General features: G+C 41.0%; 2 protein-coding genes across 3 annotated transcripts in view; one reads left to right on the top strand and one right to left on the bottom strand.

Annotated features, from left to right (window-relative positions):
* Window positions 1-24,634, bottom strand: part of CHLSN (cholesin) — a 640,429-nt gene that overhangs the window by 450,430 nt on the left and 165,365 nt on the right. The window lies entirely within an intron of this gene.
* The window catches only part of GPER1 (G protein-coupled estrogen receptor 1), a 39,507-nt gene continuing 16,290 nt past the window's right edge, over window positions 1,418-24,634 (top strand). For both annotated transcript variants that reach the window (XM_073636802.1, XM_073636801.1), the window contains exon 1: window positions 1,418-2,281. The gene's annotated coding sequence lies outside the window, so the exon portion shown is untranslated. The remainder of the gene's footprint in view (window positions 2,282-24,634) is intronic.

The following is a 24,634-nucleotide window of genomic DNA, read 5'->3' as shown; positions in this document are numbered from 1 at the left end:
CAGCCATCTACCAGTAGATCGCAGACAGGTGACTGGTAGATTGCGGTCTGGGCTTGTTGACTTGCCATTCCAGAGCATCAAACAGAGTGCAATGCAGAGGGACTACTTAAGTTGGAGCTGTAGTAGGGAACAGGAGCCACATAACCCGATGCCTCCTCTGTAGTGCTGGCACCTGTCCCATGCAGAGTGATACCATCTCCACCTTTTATCCTGGCTAGTGGTCTCCAATGTGGTGCCAGCAGCAGGAAAGAAGAGATTTTCAGGACAGTGTGAAGCAATACACTGGGCTTTATAATATAGGGCTGCATTTCAGTTTACCCACACCTGTAGCTGTAGTGTGCCTGCAGCTTTTGTGCAGGTTTGCTGTACTTAGCCATATATTTCTATTATATCCTGCTGTTTTACTACCCCCAACTTTACGTGTGAACAAGCCCTAAGGGTGCCACTGCTGAATGCAATGAAGGGCTCATTCATAAGTGCAGCAGGCACTGCTGCTGCTCCTCTGAAAAGCGATCTGAGTGTGTGCTGACAGGTGGTGAGAAGGCGATATCTCGTGCAATGCACGCAATTGCAACACGGTAATATGGCAATTAGAGGTTTAAATCAGGTGTGAGGAGGTAACACTGGGCAACACTATTCCCGGTGATCTTTGAATTCTACCGTGTTTTTCAGGTAGATCTCCACCGCTTTAAGGTTTCCTACCCCTGGCCTAAACAAATCAGGAAACACTTCCTTAATTGCACAGCCCTGCCTCACTTCATACATGTGCATGCAACATTTGAACGGCATCACCTTTGTGACTTAAGCCTGGTACACACGAGCCGAATATCAGCCGGTTCAACAGAAACCAACTGACATTTGGGCCATGTGTATGCAGCCTGTCGGGCTTCTGTCGAAGGGGCATGCCAGAAAAACACTGACCGATCGGCGTACGATCAGTGCTCTCAGCCAATAGCTCAGCAGGGTGATCTCTGTACTAATATCAGATAGTTAGTACAGTGAGCGTCTCCCGGGCTCCTCAGTTTTCTTTGGTTTAGCCTGCTGGGTTGAGCAAAAAAAAACTGATTGTGTGTACCAGGCTTTACATGGGCTCCTCAGGTGGTCTTCTGTCAGGAGGTTGTTCTTGGTAGAAGAGAAACTCAAGTAGGGTGTTGATAAAAAAAAGATAGAGTTGTTTTCAATAGTGTTTATTGAATTTGTAAAAGGAAAGGCTTTTTGGAAGCATCCATACATCCAAAAAAAGGGGGATTGGAAGAGGTAAACTGCCCATCACATAAACAAACAACTTGTCAAATAAAAGTAGAATTGGGGGGCCTTTTCCACCCAATTGTTACACCCACGTTTTTTTTTTCAATATGACAGCACAAACAATAATGGTGATTTGCAAGGGGGTGCAAAGCAACCAATACGATTTAATCTGATCAATCCTACAAACATTAAGACTGTAATGATAAATAAAGTATGCTAGCGAGGCATACTTGTCAGTTTAGGTGTTTATTATCTTTTCTCTTGCAGCTTATTAGGTGTTTAGGATTCCACCTGTGGATGCAGGTGCCCAAGTTCACTTAGACCATACCTGAAGGTTCCTGCCTCGCTAATTAAACCTTTAAACAAAATTAATCTAAAAACTCAAATTATTTACCATCACTTGCTAAAGGCGTCACTTTCAAAAATGCTTTTAGCTTCACATAACCATGACATTATGCACTCCCCTGTGAAAGACAGCATAAATACAAGTTTAATAAAAACCTTCAAGCAAACAAAAAAATAGCTATCAAAAAATAAAAAAACAAATAAAAATAAAAAATTCAAACTTAGATGTACAAAGGCTGACGGGAAAGAAAAAAATGATTACAGTGGAACAGAATCTTTGAAATGCTTTCATAGTCTTTCCGACAGACGTAGAAGAGGAAGGGTTAATAATAGCCTTTAAAGGAAGCCTGTTCAGCAGCACTTCCACTAAACACAAATTGGAACAACCCTGGGAATCTATGAAGCACCAGTCTGTTGCCAAGGACAGAAGGAATGAGCTCTTGCACAGCACTGCTGCAATCACAGTCATTTAGGAGATGTCTAAATTCTAGTCGACTGTCCCATCAAGTTTTTTTTCTCTACTACTAAATCATACAAATAGGTGACAACTCTGTGATGCTCAGTATAAGCCCACAGCAGATAACAAGAGGAAAGGTGTTTGCTAGTGGTCGGTGATGTCTGTCAGTGCTGCACTACCATACTGCCGAGGAGCATTTTCTGTACAAGAAGGGGGATGCAAAGCTGCAAGGTAACATTTTGCTTTATTACATATCCAAAGGTTTCATTGCAGAGCCATGTAAGGGAAGAAATGCTGAATTTGGGAAGAGGACCACTCTTTTTCTATCTGAACCGTGTAGAGATTTAATAAAAAAATTATCAGCAACCTGTCACACGGAAGAGAAAAACGACTTTTGTTTGGTTCCATGACAATGTAATCCATAGATTGGACAGTCAATGATTTGTCAAAAGATATGTAGTGTCTACCTGGCTCCTGGGCATTGTTCTACCATGGTGTGCATAGCAAGGTGTTTGAGCTGTTTTGCTCTGATACATACTGTAGTTATGGGAAAACTGGCATCTAATATTCTAATTGTTGGGCATGGCTGGTCATATACAAGACATATCTGCATGTTATATAACTGATCCAAGCAGGGAACATGTGGCAAGGTAAATGCAGAAATCTGGGAGGAAAATCATACAATCCAAAGCAGGACTCTTATCTGCTGTAGAACCTTTCTGAATTCTTGAGAACACACATTTTCAGACTGTAATAGGCAAAGGATATGTGCTTGCATGCCTGTGTAAATGTAAAGATGGGGAGATCGTAAGAGAAAGATACTGCATGATGTGACTTATTCCAAACCACCTGTGCAATAGATTACTGGATACCTGTATTTGAATCATTCAACCTACACAATAATTGGATTATAAATAGACAGAAATGGTCATAAAAGATCAGAGATTGCTGGAGCACTGACTGGCAAAGTTGTCCAATCTTCTGGCTATCTTTCTACTTCAGTTGGGTAGACAGAGATGTCATGCATGCCCTGCGTACAGCTTAATGAGGAGACTGGGCTAAATTTAGTTAATTATATTATGAAGATGACATTTTTTTATGAATCTCACCACATCCCAAGTTGCAATTATAAACATCAAATAGACAAAAAAGTAAAAGGACATTTTACAGTGCCATAATTCTCAGGAGTGAAGTCACAAAACAAAAATCTTAAAAAGTACATTTTATTTTGTACTATAGTTTCAAATTTAACAAAATCAAGCAGCTAAGTATATATTCACAATTTCCCCTAAGCTAAGCCACAGACTAGACATCTGCATCTAAGGCTGTAACTAACGATTATTTTCATAATTGATTAGTTGGCCGATTATTGTTTCAATTAATCAATTAATCAGTTAATAGCCTTAAAAAGAGTGTGGTGCATAATTTAGTTAATATTTAAAGTTTTAAAAAAGGCAATTTATTCTTAAATATCTCCATGCAGTGGTAAATATAAATAACCAACTATATGGTTAGGGAGCAAAATATCAAATCCACTCTGAGAATAACAGAGAGAAGAGAAATACTGTATATACTATTATAGGAAATATACTGTATATACTATTAAAGGGTAAATCTGGTAAATATCATCAGACGCAGAGATCACATTTTTTTTATTTAAAAAACAATGTCTTCCTTCAAAAAAAAAATATCATTTTAAGAACGTTTGTTAGATTTTATAATCGTTAGTGGGGTCAAATCGACGTTCATTTTCAACCACAGTGACGGGAAAATTTGGAAATAATAGAAAGCTTCTTGGTCGAAGGAATTTTCAGACCATGTATGTGGTTTTTGTTCAGAAATTATATTCATTTTAAAAACAGAATGTTAAAAACAAGTAAAAATTTCAAACAACATTCTTTCATTCAGCGAATGTACAAAGATTTTTCGTCTGAATATTCTCGTCTGAAAATTGATCCGTGTGGCCAGCATAAGGCTCGGTACACACCTATGCCGTTTGCTTTTGATCTGTTTCTGCAGTGCTTTTTGCTGTGCGTTTTGATTTTTGCGCACGTGATTTTGCTGCGATTTGCGGTTTTGCAATTTTTTGGGCCAATTTGTTTTTGGACAGATTAAAAAACACAAATTGCTGCAAAAAAACATTACATGCTTTTCTGTATCTTCTCCATTGAAGTATATTGAACCAAAAAAAGCACCGTTTTGCGTTAAAAAAAGTCCTTGACCCTTTACAAATATGCAGTGGCTGAAAAAAGCATATATGTGAATGTGTCCCATAGGGAATAATGTAAATGAACTGTAGTGCGTTTCTGCAAAAAGCACCAAAAAACACATAGCTGTGAACCAGGTTTAAGACCTGTTAGTATCATAATGGGGTTGAAAAAATTCAATTAGCCCTTTATAGTTCAAAAAAAGCAAATAATCGCTACTGTAAGGGGTTATTTTTTTTACTGTAGAACTGTGAAAGTAATAGTTACAGTAGCGATTATTTGCTCTTTTTGTACTATAAAGGGCTCATTTTAGTTTTTTTTAACCCCATTATGTTACTGGCCGATAAATCGATTATGGAAATAGTAATCGATTAATTTAATAATCGATTAGTTGTCGATCAATTAGTTGTTTCAGCCCTATCTGCATCCCTTTGCTAATAGACCAGACCTCCATCAGTACATCTTATTGAGATCATATCATTTTTTGATCACATAAAAAAATATGCCAATTTTCAAGGGCAGGAGGTTCTGCACCTGTAAAATATACAGGAAGGTCCCAATGTGTTTTACAGTTTGTCGCTTTCTTGGGAGACCTTAGGGTAATATCATATACAATAGAGTGCGTCTAAAGATGATGCTACAATAGATTGATAAGTATATACTACTATACTTATCAATCTATTGTTGATTTCAGAAATAACAAAAGAAACTAGTACCAGCTGGCTCATAAATAGTGAGAAGACTTTTGGTGCAGGCCCCTTAAGCACAGCTCGGGGGGGGGGGGGGGGGGGGGGCAACGTTTGGGACACTACTTTCTATATCTGGCATCCACTAATGATATGTCTTGTTTCCATATATATGGATGACCCCTGGTTTTAAGCTCCTTGCTACCCACTCTTTGGTCTTTGAACTATAGCCCCTGAGGTGTCCTTGCCACTGTTGATCAATATGCAGCATCATCTTTAGGCACATTCTATTGTATATGATATTACCCTAAGGTCTTCCAAGGAAGCGACACGCCACGAAACGCGCTGGACCCTTCAGGACCTTCATGTAAAATTTACAGATGCAGAACCTCCTGCCTTTGAAGACTGTCATATTTTCATGTGACCTAACAATTATATGAAATCAATATGATGTACTGAGAAAAGGTGGTCTGGTCTACTAGCAGGGAGATATAGGGGTCAACCCTGTGGCTCAGCTTAGGGGCCCTTGCAAACATATATTTTGCTGCTTGTTTTTTTTAATTTTAATCTTTTGTACACAATAACATTTAATTTTTAGGTTGTGACCCTATTCCTGAGAATTATGGCACCATAGTAAATCCCATCCTTTTTGTCTTTTTGGTGTTTTAGATTTAGTTTACTGTTCAAGGCTTTTACTAAAATCAGCCTTCCCATGACCTAGATAAATCAATTAGAAGTAGCCACCTACAAATTAGAGGTTGATAAGGCCAATTATTAGAAAAGTTAACCTGCGTTCCACCCGTTCAAGGAAAACAAACAGGAATACAGCTTTTATTATTGGTGGGGCAGAGACAGTTAAAAGGACTTCAACAATATAGATTTATAGTAGAAAGTTTTATCAGTGTCTGTATAATCCCTGCCCTATATAAGCTGTTTATTATGGACAATTTAAAACTGCAAACAAGATTCCTCAGACCAAGAGAATGATTTCATTTTAATCCTATCAAAACTGCTCTTATTCTAATTTATTCACACCTTGGCTGCTTATTATTCAGCTTATAACCTAACTCCACAGGGACAAGGCTGGAGAGGTTAAGTCGGCAATTAACAATGCAAGAGCAGAGACAATAATTGCATGTATTCAAAGACCCACTCACCCCAAAGAACATGGTTTGTGACAGATATTGTACTGACCATGTAAATAGTAAACATCAATAGAAGAGAACAAAGCTCCTTAATTTTGTTTTGTACTGCTGGCGCAAGAATTAAAAAGTGACACTGAGGTTAACGTGGCAGAGGCACTGCAAGAAAACAATGCAAGCAAGGCAGTAGTATAGCAAACAGAGTTGACGTCTCCTTCTCAATTAACTTCCCACTTTATTATTTCATTTACAATTTCATCTACTGCTGCTGCAAGTAAAAAGATAATATATACTGACTAACAAACAAGTCTTGACTATAGCCGGCAACTGGTGAACCTTGTAATTACAAGAGTACAAGCTCAGGAAAAATGCACAATTAAGCCTCGTACACACGATCTGATTGTTGGCCAACCGAGCGTCTGATTTTTGTCTTAAGGGCGAATACCAGGAACTTGTCTTGCATACTAACGGTATGTCACAATTGTCGGCCAACAAACACCAACGTAGTGGCATACTACGAGGAATTTCAGCTCTTGAGTGCCACCCTTTGGTCCCCTTCTGCTAATTTCGTGTTTGGTGAGCACTGATTCTGAGCATGCGTGTTTGCACTTTCGACTTTTGTGCAACCGACTTGTGTACTGACGATAAGAAAATCAGACAACGGACCGCCAAAAATTTATTAGCCTGCCATCCAACATTTGTTGGCCGAAAGTTGGACAACAATTGTCAAAAGGAGCGTACTAAGAGTCAGATTTTAGGACAGTCTGTCAACAGACAATTCCCTGCCAACAATCTGATCGTGCGTACGAGGCTTAGGAGTATTTTGCATAATAATGCCAATCCAGATAAAACTATAATTTTGGTTTTAGGTAGGTTTTAGGTAGGTGCTTGTGGGTTTGGCTTAGTAACCCACTGAGCTATTAGACCTCTTTAAAGCTAGATACATATGGCTAGATTTTCATTCAAACCCTTGAACTAAATTATTTATCAGAGCAACTAAGAAAACAAATATTGTTTGAAGGCCCTTAAAATTTTTGCCAAGACCTGCATCTTGAATGGATTCCCAAATGTATTAAACTGGTATATTTTATTACTTATGACATAACCAACAGATTGATAAGTACAGAAATATATTTATAAATACATAAGTTCATCAACCCACCAACTAATATTATATCTTTATATATCTATTCGATTCTATATCTATTTTATTTTTATCTATATCTATTTATTCTGGAGGAAACTTTACCCAGCCCGATTTACAATAAGTACTATTTTTCCAAATAAAAAAAAGATAACCAGTTACAGTTTATTCAGTTCAGTTAAGAAACAAGCACAATTTTCTATCCTTCACTGTCAATTTTCATTACAGTCAAAAACAATCGTTGAATTGCCCCCATTAACCATTAAAAAAAGCATTTTCAAACAAAATCTTAATCATGCAGGCCAGCTTAAAGGCCAACAACAAAAAATGCTCTTGCAGTGGAGCCCCCCCCCCCCCCCCCCCACACTGCAAGAGTTGAAATCTTGATATGTCTAGGGGTGCCAAAATAACCAGAAATGCTTACCTTATTTCAAACATCAGGTGTTGCCAAGAGACAACTAACGAGCATCAACTGAAAGCTCAAAAAGTAATTTAGGGTAAAATGGACCTTGAACACAAAGTGTGCAAACAAGTTGCAAAAAGCACTAGTGCAGGGGTAGTGAATTAAAATTCAAGGAGGTCCGGAAACTAAAAAAAAAAAATTTCGGCCAAGGTCCGAACCATAAGACTGTGCCATGAAAGATCGTACGTGTCTACTTTCCTTTTTCTGGCGCAAGCCATGCTCTCTGTAAATGTCCCCAATACTGTTCTCCCTTACATCAGGTGTCCCTACCAGAGTAATTCAGTACATTGGGTGCCCCCATCAGACTACCCCCATTAATCAGTTGCCACCGTCAGAGTATCCTCTTATATTAGGTGTCCCCATCAGAGTGTCCTCTTACATCAGGTTTCTTCATCAGAAGGCCCCCTTACATCTGGTGTTTCCCATCAGTGTGCCCCTTACATTATTTGTCCCCATCAGAGTGCCCCTTTACATTAGATGCCATCATCAGAGTGCCTCTTTACATCATGTGTCTCTGTCACATCAGGTGTGCCCATCAGAGTGCATCTTTATATCGGGTGTCCCCATCACATCAGGGGTCCCCATCAGAGTGCCCCCTTTAACATAAAATGTGCGCATCAGCATGCCCCTACATTTATGTTAAGGGGCATGCTAATGGGCACATTTTGTTGTGCCCATCAGTGTGAACCTTACATTAAACGTGTCCATCAGCGTGCCCCTTAACATTAAATATGCCCATCAGAGTGCCCCTTGACATAAAATGTGCCCATCAGAGTGCCCCTTATTTTATGTTAAGGGGCACACTGATGGGCATATTTTATGTTAAGGGGCATGCTAATGGGCACATTTTCTTGTGCCCATCAGAGTGAACATTACATTAAATGTGCCCATCAGTGTGGTAAACACCCCACATACCTTGAGGCAGGCAGGGATCGGGAGCCAGCAGTGGTAACAAGCTGCAGGGGGAAAGAGCTGCGCCCCCGTCGAGAGTCTTGCTGAAGGGGATGGGGCATGCATACACAGCATACCTCGCGGCTGGCCAAGTAAGAGCCAAGAGCCGCGAGATGACAAACAACATGGGGCGGGAGTGTGACCTCACAGCGTATCTCGCAGCCCAGCCGGGAGACGCGAGATAGTAAGTAGTAGGGGGCGGGGCACACATGCAACATCATTGGTTGCAGGGACATTCGTGTCCCCAGCAAACAATGACTACTGAACAGAAAAGTGGAATGTGGTACTGTACACAGGTGGCCTGACGGTCCAGACAGGAGCATCGCTCAGTTCGTGTTCGGACCGCAGGCCGCCATTTAGTGATGGCTGCACTAGTGTATCTCATATCAGACAGTAATGAAAATTCTAGATAAAAGACAAGGCTGGCAAATTGGTTCCCCGAGGCTATTACACGCCACACAGTTCTTTTCGCTTTTTAAATGTGCATATACTGTATGTGTTTCTTGCAAATTATTTTTACTGGATGATTCTCAATATGATTTTCTAAATGTTCTAATTGAATAGAAAAGTGTACACATTTAATTCATCACTTATGCAGCCCCCCTAGACTTTTGCAATGTTACCGAAAGGGCAATAATATGTGGTATTTTGCATGCTGCATTAGACCAGCATTTTTCAACCAGGGTGCCTTAAGGTATCTTCAGGGGTGCCGTGGCAAAATGACTGATGGTGAGAAATTGAGGGATAAGAGACACATTGGAATACAAGTCAGTACCAGTGTGCAAAAGTGTATTTTTCTTTGGAAGAATAAATCATCTCTAACGTTGGGTGTCCTACGTGTGGATGTTGCTGCATTGTGTAACTGCATTAGACAACCCTTTTTTTGTGCACAGATTTCAGCACAACTCATGGCATGAACATTATTGTGTGCTGCAGAACATGTGCCATACAACGTATTGTGTTACAGTGCCTTGAAAAAGAATGCATAACCCTTGAAATTTTCCACATTTTGTCACGTTACAACCAAAAACGTAAATGTATTTTATTGGGATTTTATGTGATAGACCAACACAAAGTCACACATCATTGTGAAGTGAAAGAAAAATGATAAATGGTTTCACATTTTTTTCAAACAAATATGTGAAAAGTGTGGGGTGCATTTGTATTCAGACCCCTGAGTCAATACTTTGTAGAACCTCCTTTCACTGCAATTACAGCTGCAAGTCTTTTTGGGTATGTTTCTACCAGCTTTCCACATCTAGAGAGTGAAATTGCTGCCCATCCTCCTTATTTGCAAAATAGCTCAAGCTCTGTCAGATTGGCTAGAGAGTGTCTGTGAACAGCAATTTTCAAGTCTTGCCACAGATTCTCAATTGGATTTAGGTCTGGACTTTTACTGAGCCATTCTAACACATGAATATGCTTTGATCTAAACTATTCCATTGTAGCTTTGGTTGTATGTTTAGGGTTGTTGTCCTGCTGGAAGGTGAACCTCCGCCCCAGTTTCAAGCCTTTTTCTTCTAAGATTGCCCTGTATTTGGTTCCATCCATCTTCCCATCAATTCTGACCAGATTCCCTGTCCCTGCTGAAGAAAAGCATCCCCACAACATGATGCTTCCAACACCATGTTTCATGGTGGGGATGGTGTGTTCAGGGTGATGTGGAGTGTTAGTTTTCCACCACACATAGCTTTGTGACCAGAAACATCAATTTTGGTCTCATCTGACCAGAGCAACTTCTTCCACATGTTTGCTGTGTCCCCCACATGGCTTTTCACAAACTGCAAATTGGACTTCTTATGGCTTTCTTTCAAAAATGCCTTAATTCTTGTCACTCTTCCATAAAGGTTTGTGGAGTGCACGACTAATAGTAGTCCTGTGGACAGATTCTTCCACCTGAGCTGTGGACCCCTGCAGCTCCACCAGAGTTACCATGGGCCTCTTGGCTGCTTCTCTCATGAATGCTCTCCCAGCCTGTCAGTTTAGGTGGACGGCCATGTTTTGATAAGTTTGCAGTTGTGCCATACTCTTCCATTTTCAGATGATGGATTGAACAGTGCTCTGAGAAATGTTTAAAGCGTGGGATATTTTTTTTATAACCTAACTCTGCTTTAAACTTCGCCACAACTTTATCGCTGACCTGTCTGGTGTGTTCCCTGGCCTTCATGATGCTGTTTGTTCACTAAGGTTCTCTAACAAACCTCTGAGAGCTTCACAGAACAGCTATATTTTACACACAGGTGGACTCTATTTACTAATTAGGTGACTTCTGAAGGCAATTGGTTCCACTAGATTTTAGTTAGGGATATCAGAGTAAAGGGGGCTGAATACAAATGCACGCCACACTTTTCAGATATTTGTAAAAAAAAAAAAAAAATGAAAATAATTTACTATTTTCCTTCCACTTCTCAATTATGTGCCACTTTGTGTTGGTCATTCACATAAAATCCATTTATGTTTTTGGTTGTAACATGACAAAATGTGGAAAATTTCAAGGGGTATGAATATTTTTTAAAGGCACTGTATGGTAGTGTGCAATGCATAGATCTAAAGAGGCATCAATGCATGTGCTGTACCTATTTTGCAGTTCTGTTTTCATACATGCCCATGCATGAGTTAATGTGTCTGTCCAACTACCTGTCTATTTCACATATTACTAGCACAAGCGTGCCCATTCACTGAAAAGGATGCAATTTTAGATTTTAAAAAAGTGGCGCTTACAGAACAGCATAACAAGATATGTGGTCTGAGGAGTGTAGTGTATAGCACAATGTGCACATAGCAAAGTATACACATAGTACAGTAATTAAAAGAGTTTAAAATAGGTAGTGTATACCCACAGCATAAAGTTTGGAGTGATCCAAAACATGTTATATACAGCACAGCATGCATAACACAGCAGTTCAACTATAACTATGCAAAAGGTTGTCCACTGTATGTAAAATATACGTATGTACACCAAGCAGCAGTCTGCTACATGGTACAGTGTTTCAGATTACGTAATATGCAGAAGTGAGGAGTGTGCAGTATACAGAATATACAGACTGTACAAAGTGTAGCAGTTTTTGAAGTGTAAAATGCAGCACATGGTACAAGGGACAGCGGTTCAGAATGTGTAACAAAGCATACAGGGGTCCAGAGTATGTTAATGTACAGTTATATGTTCAAAATGCTGCCTTACATTAATGGCGCTGATACTAGGTCATTGTACTTACACTGCTTACATATAAAAAATACAATAAATAATGGCCAAAAATGATTACTGAGCCGCATTAATGTTACATTCCTTTTATACCGTATCTGCCCAGAGTTCAGCGTTAAGTGTTTTGGATAAAGCATGTAATAGCTCTAACTCATATTTAGGACTTACTATTTCTTTTATGAAGTTTTAGCTGCGTTGGTTCAAGTTGCTCGGATGACACTTGTGCACAAAATTGTTTTATTAGGTGACAAGGGTGCAACTAAACTGAGGAACTCATTAAAACATCCAAATGTATAACTTCGGAAAATGGTACAATGTTCAAATATTTTCCTATCCTAGTGGAAACTCTTGGTTGAATATACCAAAACACGTAGCTGTCACCTGCTACTACTGTAAAAGCTACAAAAATGTAAAGTGTTGAGATTCTATATATATGCAAACAGCATATATTTAGTGTTTTTAATTTTCTGCTCTTTTTGGTATGGTAAAACAACGCAACAAAAAAAGTGTTATGCCGCGTACACACGGTCAGACTTTTCAGCTACAAAAGTCCGACAGCCCGTCCGACAGACTTTCGACGGACTTTTGGCGGACTTTCAACAGACTTTCTAACGACCGGACTTGCCTACACACGATCACACCAAAGTCCGACGGATTCGTACGTGATGACGCACACCGGACTAAAATAAGGAAGTTGATGGCCAGTAGCCAATAGCTGCCCTAGCGTCGGTTTTTATCCATCGGACTAGCATACAGACGAGCGGATTTCTGGGTCCGGTGGAGTTACGACGTAAAGATTTGAAGCATGTTCCAAATCTAAAGTCCGTCAGATTTGCGACTGGAAAAGTCCGCTGAAGGTCCAGTGAAGCCCACACACGATCGGATTGTGCGCCGGATTTGGTCCGTCGGACAAGTCCGGTCGAAAAGTCCGACCATGTGTACGCGGCATTAGTGCTTGACAAAAAGAAAATCACAGTAACGTGTTAGCATAAGATTACAGCGTTTCCCCTACACCTCCATATGTCCTATGTCTTAACCTCTACAATCTGAGAATGTAGGTAAAAATATGTTTATATATGTATACTGTATACATATTATTAACCACTTCAGCCCCAGAAGGATTTACCCCCTTTATAACCAGGCCATTTTTTGCGATACGTCACTGTGTCGCTTTAACTGACAGTGGTGCGACACTGTACCCAAACAAAATTGACATCCCTTTTCTCCCACAAATAAAGCTTTCTTTTGCTGGTGTTTTGATCACCTCTTCGGTTTTTATTTTTTGCGCTATGAACAAAAAAAGACCGACAATTTTGAAAAAAAAAACAATATTTTTTACATTTTGCTTTAATAAATATCCAAAAAAAAAAAAAAAAAAAGTAAAAATAATTTCTTAATCAGTTTATTCCAATATGTATTCGTCTACATATTTTTGATAAAAAAAAGTTTTTACTGCTAATGGCAGTGATCAGCAATTTTTAGCAGGACTGCGAAGTTTGCAGCAGACAAATCGGACACTTTTGACACTTTTTTGGGGCCAGTGACATTTATACAGCGATTCATGCTATAAAAATGCACTGATTACTGTATAAATGACAATGGCAGGGAAGAGGTTAACACTAGGGGGCGATCATGGGGTTAAACGTGTTCCCTGGGAGGTGTGGACTGAGGGAGTACAGAGAGATCGCTGTTCCTGATCACTAGCACCCAACGATCACTCTATACTCCCCAGACAGAATGTGGATCTGTTTGTTTACATTGACAGATCCCTATTCTGACTCTCTGTGGCACGACCGCGCTTGGCTGGCAGACACTGTATCTATTGCCCGACGCAACATACACCTACGGCGATTTGTGCAATAGAGATAGCCTGCAACAGTATAACTACGGTGGCTGGTCGGCAAGTGGTTTATATATATCTCACACCCATAAATTAACAAATGGATGCAGACTGTAAAACCTATGTTCTGCTTTTTTATTTTTGATTCCATGCATTAGTTCCAAAAATGTAGCTTACTGCAACGCGTGTGTATTTAACGTACTGAACTGCATTAGGCAGCCCATTCATTTTTTTATTGGATGCCAACACATATTAAACCAGAAATAAAGATGGGTCACATTGTGGTTCACTGCCAAGGTGCATTTATGTACTGCCAAGCATTGTAAGAACGTATGTTTGTAGATTCTCCGTCATGTAAAGGTGACCCAGGAAATAAAACAAGCCCTAGGGCTTTCAGAAGATCATGTTTTTTTTAAAACATTATGGCCTCATGCACGCTGGTTTCTTGTAATCGCCGTTTATCCTGAAAGGAGTAAAGCGTTATAAACTCGCCTAAGTGAGCATTTTTTTTTTCAGAACAATCTAAATGAGTTTATCAGAGTTTTGTGTTTGGGAGTTTATTTCATTGGCCAGAATATTCATTAATGCTGTCCACTGAAATAAACAAACGCTGAAGTGCTAAATGTGCCTAGAGTTTTCGCTTGTTATTGCACATTTATGAGCGTTTAATAGTGTTCGGAGTTTTTTGTGGTCAGAATTCCAGTTCCTGCGCGCAATTTTAGGGCATTCAGAAAACAGCCTATAAACTCCTCTGCTGATAAACTGCTAAAAATGTCCATGTGTGCATGAACACATAGGATAACAGAGGGGAGTTTAAGGGAAGAAAAAAAAACGGCCAAACTCACAAAAATGTGAGTTTAATCACTTGCCGACCAGCCGCCGCAGTACAAGGATGGCTCGGCTTCGCGAAATGACGTTCTGTAACGTTGCTTTGCCCTGTGGCCACTAGGGGCGCGCCCCCTGCTCGCCCATGGAGCCAATGTGCGTGCCCAACAGTCGCCATCACCACCGGGCGCCCGCGATCGATCGGGGCACACGGAGAACCGGCATCTGTGTGTGTAAACACACAGTTTACAGTTCTCTGAGGGGAGAAATGACAGATTGTCTGTTCATACTGAGTATATACAGCGATCTGTCATCTCCCCTACACAGTCCCCTCCCCCTTCAGTTAGAACACACACTAGGACTAGGGAACACATTAACCCCTTGATTGCCCCCTAGTGTTAACCCCTTCCCTGCCAGTGACATTTTTACAGTAATCAATGCATTTTTATAGCACTGATCGCTGTAAAAATGCCAATGGTCCCAAAAATGTGTTAAAATTGTCCGTGTCCGCCATAATGTCGCAGTCCCGATAAAAATCGCAGATCGCCGCCATTACTAGTAAAAAAAAAATTAATAATAAAAATGCCATAAAACTATCCCCTATTTTGTAGACGCTATAACTTTGGTTTGCGCAAATCAATATACGCTTATTGCAATTTTTTTTTTACCAAAAATATGTAGAAGAATACATATCGGCCTAAACTGAGGAAAAAAAATAGTTTTTTATGTATTTTGGGGGGATATTTAATATAGCAAAGAGTAAAAAATATTACATTTTTCAAAATTGTCGCTTTTTGTTTATAGCGCAAAAATTAAAAACCGCAGAGATGATTTGAATACCACCAAAAGAAAGCTATATTTGTGGGGAGAAAAAGGACATCAATTTTGTTTGGGTGCAACGTCGCACGACGTTAAAGTGACGTAGTGCCAATTGTCAGTTAAAGTGACGTAGTGCCAAATCGCAAAGAGTGCTCTGGTCAGAAAGAGGGTAAAATCTTCCGGGCCTGAAGCGGTTAACAGTAGCAGTGTGCATGAGGCCTAAATGGACTATACACCTCATCCTCATTTCATTGTTTGAAAATTTTCATTTTAAGAACACTCATTTGATTTTCTAATTATTGGTGAAGTTAAATAGTTTTTTACCGCAGTAACCAAAAAAATGCAAAGGATCAGGATGAAAAATCTTGAAGAAATTAATTATTTTTTACAGTAAACGTGGTTTTCGTTCGAGATTCACTTTTTTTCATCGTGTCATCGAATATTTGTATAAACGTTTATTTAAAAAAAAAAAACTATTAGTGCATGGTCAGCATATCTCAAACAGCACGCTAGGGACAGGACTAATGTGTTCTGATGCAATAGGGTGACGTGGGGTCAGTACAGGTAGGGGGCCTTCTAAAATTACTTTCCATGTTGCAATTAGTAAAACACATTATATATATATATATATATCTAGATCTATATATATATATGTAGATATATATAGATCTAGATATATATCTCTAGATATCTACCGTATTTATCGGCATATAACACGCACAGGCGTATAACACGCACATTCATTTTAAGAGGGAAGTTTTAGGAAAAAAACTTAAATTTTAAATAAGGAACTTTGAAGCAAAATGAGGGTCAGTGCCCATCTGCAGGCTCACAAGTGCCATCAATGCAGCCTCACCAGTCCACATCAATGCAGCCTGATCGATACCCATCTGCAGCCTAGAGGGGACAGGGAGGGGGGCGGGACAAGCACCGACAGATTATAGTGAGAATCTCCTATGATAGACAGAACAGTGGTCCAATGGCGGCCCAGGAGACGGGACTTCCTATTACAGAGGCCACTAAGTAAACAGGAGTTTCTCACTGTATGTAATCTGATGGCGCTCGTCCCGCCTCCTTCCCTGTCCCCTCCGAGGCAGCTAAAATTGAAGTATTGGCGTATAACACGCATGCACTATTTGCACCCAATTTTCATGGTGAAAAAGTGAGTGTTATACGCCAATAAATACAGTATGTATATCTATATATAAATATATACATACACACACACCACACATTTATAGTGCACAGTTTAGGGGTCTTCTAAAATGACTTTTCATGTTAAAATTTGTGAAACATTTACAATTATTTGTTGCATAAAGCTGATATTATATCAAGAATGCACAAAAATGATCAGCTCATAACAAGTCATCACCTCTAACTGATGAGATGTACATGTTTTGCTGTGTACACACAGACCCATTCAGATACATTTACACAGACAGTTCTAGCAACAATACAACACCTGGAACCCCTCATTCACCCAGACGATCTTACTGAAGACCTGGGATAAACAAAGCAGAGCTATAATAAGCTTCAGAAAAATCAATGAGATGAAACATAAGTGAAGGGGCTTCTGCTGACAAACCATCAAATACTGTATGTTCAGAACATTCTCATTAAGAATCTGTGGCAAAAGTGTGTCTGGCTGGGTGTCTAACTCAACAGATGGAATCATTCGTTCTACATTGAGGCAAGCATATGTGTCTAAAGGCGCTCCCATATACAGTATGTAATGATCATATGATGCACTAGATAAGTCTCATGTCTACTGGAACCAGAGGACTGCTATAGACCTCTTTTTTACCCCAGAGGAACCCCTAAAATAATTTTCAGGTCTCAGGGAACTCATAAAACGAGTTATTCTGGGTCAATAGAAAAAAAAACACACCTATAATAGTTGTTGGTAGGAATAATGCTGCCCTTACAGACAACTAAGAACATCATTGGCATCATCTGTACACCACTTAAAGAGGAGGTCCGCCCACCTCTGCAAACATTTTAAGAATAGGACACTTACCTGTCCTGGAGTCCAGCGATGTCGGCACCGCATCTATCAGCTGTCGGGTGCTGCCGCCGCCATTGCGGTTAAGGGAACCCAGGAGTGTAGCATTACGGCTTTAATAAATTTGCAAAGATTTCAAACTTCTTTCACATTGTCATTATGGGGTATTCTTTGTAGAAAATAATGATTTTTATCTATTTTGGAATAAGGCTGTAACGTACCAAAATGTGGAAAAAGTGAAGCGCTGTGAATACTTTCCGGATGCACTGTATATCTCTCAAGAAATCACAATAGTATTAATGGATACTAGGAGTCAATATATCAATATTAAATATCACAACTGAAAACGCTAACTAAAATTCATAGGAAAGTTTGTGCAAAGTCTCAAATATAGTATAACCAAATGAAATAGCAGTGATCCAATCATAAGGTCGCAGCCGCGCGGCGACTGAAAGTGACGTCACACGCCATCCCAAAAGTGACACCAGGACTCAGTTACGCTTATGAGTTGGGTGAGACGCCAAAGCATCAGCACACTAACGGGCGACATGTTGGGTAGTCAACTGTGCTGCTATAGATTTACTCTGAGATGTGAAGTGCCTGTGACTTCTTTTTGCTTGTGCGTAGTACACTCACCAGCCACTTTATTAGGTACACCTGTTCAATTGCTTGGTAACACAAATTGCTAATCAGCCAATGACATGGCAGCAACTCAATGGATTTAGGCATCTAGATGTGGTGAAGACGACTTTCTGAAGACCAAACTGAGCATCAGAATGGGGAAGAAATGGGGGGTTAAAGTGACTTTGAATGTGGCATGGTCGCTGCTGCCAGAGGGGCTTGTCTGAGTATCAAAAACTGCTGATCTACTGGGATTTTCACACACAACCATCTCTAGGGTTTACAGAGAATGGTCCAAAAAAGAGAAGAGAAAGAGAAAATATACAGTAAGTGGCAGTTGTGTGGCTGAAAATGCCTTGGTCACAGGAGAATGAGCAGACTAACTTAAGTTTAGGAGCTTTTGGCGTTTTTTTTGTCAAAGCTACTCTATAAAAGCCTATGTTTCAATGCATTTAGCAGAGTTTAGGAGCTGCTGCGGTTAGGTGAGGTTCAACCTCCCTCTCCTGAATGCAGAAGAGTCACATTCAGGATAGGAATGTTTTGACCGCCGGGCCATGGGAAAAATGCAAAATGCTGCAAAACTGTGGTGCGATTTTGACACGCTCTGCGTTTTCCCGCAGCCACATAAACTGACAGCCAAGTGTACATGAAGCCTTAAAGCGTTTGCTACCCCAACATTTCATATTCCTGATATGTGCCTGCTGTACCATGTGCTTGTATGAGAAAGTATCTTGTTCTCTTTGTATTACTTCCTTTATGTGAAATCCCTGGTGTTCCTGCAAGTCCCTCTGCTTTCCTATTAAAAACTGACTACACTAAGCAGGAAAACACACCATGGTCAGTTCTCTATCTGTGCTGGGAACACATAAGGGTGCTGCAAACATCACCCTGCTACAACCCCTTGAAGAAATATCAGTAACATCAGTAAGTTTGTGACCAATACCGATGATTCAAAAAAAGTGAATATCACTTGCACCGATAATTGGTTGACCCCTAATGTGGAGGAGCATATACTGTATATGTAAGGCATAACTATCTGGTGAGTGAGACTCACAGGGGGAGAGCACTCGAGGTAGTTATTGTGGAGTGGCGCATTCACAACATCTTTTCTGCACGATTGGATAACTGCCACTTCATTTGGTTATATTACTTTTGGGACTTTGCATGATCTTTTCTATGAATTTTAGTTTGAGTTTTGAATTGTGATATTTAATATCTCCAATAAGACTATTGTGATTTCTTGAGAGAGATACATCATTGGTATCATGTTGCTGGTTTTCTCCCTGGAGCTATCCAGGCACCATTAGATAAGTAAATCAGCCCCAGCTCAAGTAACCCCGAGCAACCTTTGGAAGAAACCCTAGTTAGGAATGGCTGCCCCAAGCTATCTAATCTCGAGTAATAACAGTATTCAGCCATGCTGATCATTCCAAATGAAGGCATGCCATAGACCAGGAATCTTCAAACTACGGCCCTCCAGCTGTTGTGGAACTACACATCCCACGAGGCATTGTAAAACTCTGACATTCACAGACATGACTAGGAATGATGGGAATTGTAGTTCCTGTACAACTGGAGGGCCGTAGTTTGAAGACCCCTGTCATAGACGGTGCAAATTTCTTTTCAATTTGCACGATTCCCCCACCAACGCAGACAGTGCTGACAGGGGAATCCCTTCTGCCAAGACATTGTATTCTCCTGGGGAGGGGGGCAGGTAAAGCCAATTATTGCTAGCCATTATAGCTGCCGCTAGCGATAATCGTACATAAAATGCAGCAGGCTGGTTGGACCCAAATTGATCGATCAATCAACTTGGTACATTCAGCCTGCCCATACATGGCTTGACTCTCGGACGATTCCTGCTGTTCCGCCTGAGATTCGAATCGTCTATGGCCGGTCTAACTGATGCTGTTTTAAAGCAGTAGCAGGGTATCTGCTTGTGCTCTTCCCCACACCTGCACATGCTTGGTCAATCGCAGCATGCATGATTACGTCAATTTAAAAAAGAAAATCTACAGACAGTTGTGCAGCATTTATATGTCTGAAGTCTATGGTCAGGTTAAACAAACCATGATTCAGTCCTTTGGGGACATCCAGGCTAAAGATTAAACAAAAAGTTTGTTTTTCTGGTTTTTAGGAACGTATAAAACATGGGGGGTGAAGTCTGTCCCGTCCAATGTAAATAAACAGAGATTTGATTTTACATGAAAAAAAAAAAGAGCTGTCCAGTTCTCAAGGCATCTCAGCTGGAGCAACGAATGGAATAATTACAAGAGAGGTGAAATCAACCACATATAACTACAGGAAAAATCTATTTTGACTACATACTGTATAAAGATACAGAAAATATACTCGACCACCTCAAGGCAGTGCATTTACCCACATTATAGTAAATTGTCCCTTTCCTTATGCTGGCCATACACTATATGAAAAATCGGCTGAACCCATTATCGAAAAACGAACATTCGACCGTGAGCGCAAAACGATAGTGCCATCATGTATTTACCGATAAATCGTTCAGTGGACATAAACGAATGCATTTTTTGTTCATTTTTTTTACATGCACCTGGTGCAGGCAGTTCGGATGGGAAACACAACCTTTCAAATTATCGTTCGTTCGGCAGAAAATTTCCAAACTTGTCCTTTATTTTTTCGGCTTAAAAACGTCCCAACGATTATCGATTTAGTGCCCATTAACTGGCCGAAAAACGAATGAACTGTCTAAATGACTGAATTTTGGCTTATTTTTCGTATAGTGTATGTTGATTGGTTTGCGCAAAAGTAGCGTCTACAAAATGGGATATATTTATAGCATTTTTATTATTTTTTTACTAGTAATGGCGGGGATCTGCGATTTTTATCGGAACTGTGACATTATGGCGGACACATCGGACACTTTTGACACATTTTTGGCACCATTGGCATTTATACAGCGATCAGTGCTATAAAAATGCACTGATTACTGTAAAAATGTCACTGGCAGGGAAGGGGTTAACACTAGGGGGCGATCAAGGGGTTAACTGTGTTCCCTGCTACATGTTTCTAACTGAAGGGGGAGGGACTGACTAGAGGAAGTGACGGATCGTGGTTCCTAGCTAATAGGCACACACGATCTGTCACTCCTCTCAGAACAGGGAAGTCTGTGTTTAGACACACTTGTCCCTGTTCTGTCTCTCGTGCTCGCGATCACTAGTGGCTGGTGTTCTGCTGAGAAAGTTCCCCCCGGCGGATAAGGACTCCCCTGTACCACGCAGGCACAGCTCTTGCGTAGTACGAGCCACCGAAAATAGCCGAAGCTGAACAGCTGAGAGTCAGCTGTACACGGCGCCTGTAACAGGGCCCCTCGCGGGCTGGCTTCGCTCGCCACGCTTCGGGCGCGGTCTCGCTTCGCTCGGCATAGTTTTATTCAAACTCTATGTCCACTTGGATGGTGGGGCTTGAGCCTGGACTGGCAGGCGCCGTGTAGAGCTGATGATCAGCTGTTCAGGTTTGGAGTCTTTCGGTGGCTCCGTAGTCATTCGTACTGTGCAAGCGCAGTACAGGGGGGTCCTTATCCTCCTTGGGAACTTTCTCGGCAAGACACCGGCGGTCATCGCGACCGTCGGCCACCAGCATCGGCACCCCCGCTGTGCAGTGCGCGTGTGCCTGCTATTCCAATCCCGCGAGCCAACGTATAGCTAAGACGGTTCGCAGGATCGCGTCGACCTGCCGCAGTAAAATGACGGCGGCTGGTCGGCGAGCGATTAAAGGAGAAGTCCAGCCTGAGCTCATTTTGCTGGGCTTCTCCTATGGGTCACAGGAGTGCAATTCGTTTTGCACACCTGTGACCTGTTTTCAGCAGAGAGCGGTCTGAATTCCACTCTCTGCTGACGTCACTGGAATCAGTCCAGTCACCGCATCATCACGACAATAAAGTCTGGATCCACCAGGTGCCTGGACTGATGCCCGTCTCAGCCTCTCAACGAGCCGCTGAGAGCCTGAGAGGGGCACTACCCGCCCCTCCGCAGCTCAGCGCTCCAATGAGAGTGGAGGAGCAGAGGAGAGCTGCTGACTAACAGGCAGCAGCTCTCCGCTCGGAGTGCTGCATCCACCTAGGTGAGCATGATGGGGGGAAAAAAATAAAAACCCATACTTGTCTTTTACCTTTGGATAGTAAAACATTTTTTTTCTGACAGTAAATACCTTATACAACCCACTTCCTGTTTCTTGTCTGGTAAAAAGCCTAGGCTTAGGACATCATGCACAGCTCTCTCTCTCGAGAGAGAGAGAGAGAGAGAGAGTTTGCCAGGAAGGGAGGGGAGATGAGCCATAAGAGGGCCAATGAGAGCTGCAGAGCTGAAGGTGTGCTTCTGTGTGTCTGTGTAAATCCAGGAAGTGAACAGGCAGAACCTTCAGCTGCCCACAGTTAAATGGATGCAGCCAGACTTAGTGGAGGGAGATTTCTGCAGCCTATTTGCCAAGTACAGAATCGCAGTATATGTAAAATGTATATGTAAAGTGGTTGGAGGGAAGCTTCAGAATGGCAAAAATGTTTTTATTACAAATTATGTGAGCAGACTGCAGTTCCTCTTTGACACTGAACTTCCACTCAGGCCTGCCTGAAAAACTGCTAGGGGGTGAGCAACTTGCCTTCACTTATACACAAGGAGCAGGAAACACATCATCCACCACATATATATAGTAACCAAGATAATATACAAACTTGAAACAAATTAACTCTCGTAGACTCTTAAAATAAAACTATAAACTGTATATATTCATAGTCTTGTATATTTCAAAGGCTCCCTGAAACGAAAATATAAAGGCACGGAGAGGAATTTACTTAGACTGGTGTAGCCAGAATCTGTAGCGGATGTGCATGGCAACCAATCAGTGTCTATCTTTCATTTTTAAAGCTTAACAGAACAGGCTGAATTTGGAAGCTGATTGGTTACTATGCACATTCTGATTCTGTCTGCTCTAGTTTTAGTAAATTCCTTCAAACCATATTCCAAGTACAAAATACATAAGTTATAATCTTTATTCAGACACTGGGTGCAATGCTGATAATTTGTGGATCCACCACAGTTGCTTCTTTTTCAATGTAATGACCCAGTGCCCATCTCTCCTCTGAGGGGGCACCTCATCTCATCTATAACCGTGAACTTTAAATTGCTGTCGAAATGCCCTTTTCTGGAAAGTGTCTCTAAAATTATAGAAAAATGATGCTGTGCCGCCCTTTCCTTAAATTTTTGTGTGGTTTCTCCCACATAGTTTAGATTCAAATGGATCTTCAGCTTCCAAAATGTTATCCCTTCTCTCCATCCCTCCTCCGCTCCTGTACACGATTAGCAAGCTTTCTTTTTTCCATTTTCTTTATTTACTTATTTTTTTTTTTATATTTGGTCCTGCCACCTCTTGCATGTCATACGTCTAGGCGAATGATGTACAATGTGCTCACTTTGCCTCCTGGGATATGCACATCACATATCTCAGGAGGCACAGCCTTCTGCTGAGGAATGGAGGAGGGGCTGGGTCTATCAGGGCATCATTGATAGGCACACCGGCTGTTCTGGGTTTAGCTGGCATGCCTATCAATGATGCGCTGATAGGCCCACCCCTTCTTCTTTCCTATCGATGACATCACAGGAAAACATGGCAGAATGAGACTGAGCATTGCCAGAAGGGAAAAGGATCTCAACTGGAGACTGCTGGATCTGCTGGGTGGGTAAGTATCTAAATGTGCTGAATTTACCACCAGATAAGCAGGGTTTTTTTTTTTTTTAAATATGGGGTGGGAGGGTGAAAAACCGCTTTAACCCCTTGATGACCAGACGCCACAGTTGTACTGAAGCAGGTTGGCTCCCCTGGGCGAACCGAAGTAGCTGTACGCTGGTTCGCCTTTTGACCACTTGGCGGCACGCGGCGCAACATCGGAGCCAATGCGCGTGCCTGGTGGTCACAATGACCGCCGGGCACCTGCGATCACTCCACAGAGACAGAACAGAGATCTGTCAATGTAAACAGACAGATCGCCGTGCTGTCAGGGGTGAGGAGAGCGATCTGTTGTTCATACTAAGTATGAACAACGATTGCTCTCCTCACCCAGGCAGTCCCATTCCCCCCCAGTTAGAATCACTCCCTAGGTAACACAGTTAACCCCTTCCCTGCCAGTGACATTTACACAGTTTTCAGTGCATTTTTATAGCGCTGATCGCTGTATAAATGCCAATGGTCCCAAAAATGTGTCAAAAGTGTCCGATCTCGCTGCCATAATGTTGCAGTCTCGATAAAAATCGCAGATCACCACCATTACTAGTAAAAATAATAATAATAATAATTCCATAAATCTTTCCCCTATTTTGTAGATGCTATAACTTTTGCACAAGCGCTTATTACAATTTTTATTACCAAAAATATGTAGAAGCATAAATATCGGTCTAAACTGAGGAAAAAAATAGCTTTTTTTTAAAAAAAAAAAAAAATGGGGATATTTATTATAGCAAAAAGTACAAAAAAATCATTTTTTTTTCAAAATTGTCTGTCTTTTTTTGTGCAATTGTTAGTTAAAGTGACGCAGTGCCGTATCGCCAAAAATTGCCTAGTCATTGAGCAGCTAAATCTTCCGGGGCTGAAGTGGTTAAGCACATAGATGAAAGAAGACTGGCATGTGAAAGGATTCTTAATGAGATAACGTCCATCC

Source organism: Aquarana catesbeiana, linkage group LG06 (genome assembly GCF_042186555.1).
Source record: "Aquarana catesbeiana isolate 2022-GZ linkage group LG06, ASM4218655v1, whole genome shotgun sequence".
In the NCBI taxonomy this organism is placed as follows: Eukaryota; Metazoa; Chordata; class Amphibia; order Anura; family Ranidae; genus Aquarana; species Aquarana catesbeiana.
Note: the sequence above shows the minus strand (reverse complement) of the source record. Positions and strands in the feature narration are given on the sequence as shown.